The sequence below is a fragment of the Loxodonta africana genome, chromosome 10, assembly GCF_030014295.1.
Source record: "Loxodonta africana isolate mLoxAfr1 chromosome 10, mLoxAfr1.hap2, whole genome shotgun sequence".
In the NCBI taxonomy this organism is placed as follows: Eukaryota; Metazoa; Chordata; class Mammalia; order Proboscidea; family Elephantidae; genus Loxodonta; species Loxodonta africana.
The window spans coordinates 70883253-70886243 of NC_087351.1; the positions used below are offsets into that span (position 1 = coordinate 70883253).

The 2991-nt window shown below is 37.1% G+C and overlaps 1 pseudogene; it reads left to right on the forward strand.

The window, feature by feature from the left end:
• Positions 1–1696: 1696 nt before the first annotated feature.
• LOC100655912 (thioredoxin-related transmembrane protein 1-like) lies at positions 1697–2712 on the forward strand (annotated as a pseudogene).
• Positions 2713–2991: the final 279 nt, after the last annotated feature.

Consider the following 2991-nt stretch of genomic DNA (forward strand, 5'->3'; position numbering starts at 1 on the left):
TCTGTACTTGGTCGTTAAACACCATAGAAAGGATGTTTCTTCACATCGGTACGTAGAGAACTGTTATATTCCTTTTTATAGTCACACAGAATATTGATGGACCATAATATATTTAACTATCTTTTATTGATGGCATTCAGGATGTGACCTCAAATTGTTAATATGTTTCCTCTTTCCTCAGGAAGCTATTGTTAACCCCCATTATTTCATTGCGGAAGTCATTTCAATCTTCTCTGATATGCAGGATCCTGTACATTCTCAGTGGTCTTGTATCAAGCCAGCAGAGAGTCCACTAGACCTGGGAGCCTTTTCCCCTTCAGCACGTTCATGATGAGACTCACTGGAGCTGTATTTGTTCAATTAATTATTTGAGAACTCTTCTTTTATTGACTCTCAAGCATTTAGCCCACATCTCCCTGTCCTTTTTTTTTTTACCCTAGAAATAGTTCCTCAGTGACATCCTATGTCCTGCATACTATCTGCAGTTTCTCTTTCAAAAACTATCTGTAGGTTTGTATCTTTCAAGGTTATCATGAATAATCAGTCACCATCATGAACATTTGTTAAGTCCTTCCTATGCACTAGGCCCCATGTTAAAAGCTCCCTATTCGTCATAGCAGTCCAGGTTAGAGAAGCATCAAAATCTCCCTTTCCATTTTTCACATGAGGAGAAACTGAGGCAGAGAGGTTACCTAAAAAGGTTACCTAAGACATGTATCTGGCCAGAAAGGAGCTATGACTAGAGCCTTGTGTGTCTAAGTTTTAAATCCAGACTCTTAACCTGTTTTTTATTGCATTGCTTTTAAACCACCATCACTTTCGCTGCTTTTGAGCACTACAATGTTCATAAGAAGAAATTTTATTCTTTCTTGATCCCCCTTTCCTTTTCTCATTACCTTGACTTTGTCTCAAACATTTCTCATTTGTTCATTTGTTTTTGGCTTCAGTTTCTATCCTTTTTCCCTTTCTCTATGTATTTCATTAGATACTACCACAGCTGGGAGCATTTATTTGTTTTTTTAAAAAGGCCTTGGCTTGCTTTCTTCCTTTGAGTTTTCTCTATATCATTTTTAAAACATGTCCTGCCATTTTCTTATCCCTTCCAGAGCCAGGAGGGCTTTCATCAACTTGATCATTCCTCTTACATATTTATATCTTCTTGTTTGAAGAAATTTGATCATCTGCCATAAACCTCTGCAAAACATCCCTCATTTTGATTAACTGTTTTCATATCATTAATAAGGTAGCCTTATTCCTTTTGTAGTTCTTAAACTTTCCTGGCCCAATTCCTTTTTTAGGGTACTGTTAGCATGTGCTAAATAAGTAACTTTTAAGTTATCTGTTCTTATTGAGGAGTTCTAAATGTTTGGATTTATGGGTCACTTTTATTTGCTTCCAATACCATCAACTTTTCCCAAAACTCATTTCAAATTACTTCTCACTACTGCCTCTTAGAATTATATGTGGAAAATGAGAGTTGGTACTCTTTCTCCATATATATACATATATAGTCTTAGTTATCTAGACAAAAATCCTTACAACTAGACTAATAAGCAATATCATGATAAGCAAAGAAAAGCTCAAAGTCATCAAGGGTTGATTTTATTTTACTTGGATCCATAACACCCGTGGAAGCAGCACTCAAGAAATCAAACAACACAGTGGAAGTAAAGAGCTGTTGCATGGAGGTGGGGGTCTCTGAGGTTGGTGTGGGGCATGCAAGCGGCTGACATGGTGCCGTCCAGGAGTCTCATGGTTTCCCTGGCAGTGCTGGTGGTATTACTATGGTGGACTCCCTGGACCCACGGGTGGTGGAGTGACGTGCGCATCATCACAGACAAAAACTGGAAAGAGTTGCTGGGAAGGAAAGTGAATGATAGAATTTTATGTTCCATGCCTGCTTGTCAAAATCTTCAACCAGAATGGGAAAGTCTTGCTGAATGGGGAGAAGATCTTGAGGTTAATGTTGCAAAAGTAGATGTCATAAAGCAGCCAGGACCGAGGGGATGATTTATAATAACTTCTCTTCCTACTATTTATCGTTGTAAACATGGTGAATTTAGGTGTTATCAGGGCCTGAGGGCTAAGAAGGGCTTCATAAACTTTGTAAGTGAAAAAGAATGGAAGAATATTGGACCTGTTTCGTCATGGTTTGGTCTAGGTTCTATTCTGGTAAGTAGTATGTCAGCACTCTTTCAGTTATCTATGTGGATCAGGACTTGAAGACCTTGGATTAGCAGTGTGGGGATCATATACAGTTTTTTCTTTAGCAACCCTGCTTTCAGGACTATTGCTAGGATTTTGTATGACATTAGTGGCAGATTGCCTTTGTCCTTCAAAAAGGCACAGACGCAACCACACCCTTCAAAAAAATTATTACCAGAATCTTCTCAATCTTTGAAAAAAGTGTACGAGGAACAAGAGACTCATGAAGAAGATGTTTCAGAAGAGGAAGCTGAAAGGAAACACGGAACAAAGACTTCCCATAGAATGCCATAAGATACCATTCTGTGGGCCCTTTGTAGGCCACAGGTAAATAGTAGTTAATTTTTAGAAATATCTTAATATTATGATTTTGACAAAAACAGAAGATTGATAATTTCTTTTGGTTTGGAATGAACTGTGACTTCCTTGTACATTGCAGGGTTCAGTGTAGATCGTCATTAGATTGAGCAATCTACCTTCAGAAAATAAAAGTAGCACTAGGTATAAATGTTTGAAATATGATTTATGAACAGCATGGTGGTTTAAACAATTCTTTAATCTTTGAAAAATCTGGTGCCGAACAATAAAATTTGGGTATGTCTGTTTAATAACTTGTTTCAAGTCTGAGTTGAAAATTTACATTTTCCAAGTAGTGCATTACTGAGGTATTTAAGAAGATGAATTAATGAATTTACATTAGAGAAAAAGATTTCTCATTTGATATGATTTTTCTCAGTTTCACTGTGTGAAACAAAGAACATACTTCCCATAAAAGGAAATTTTGCC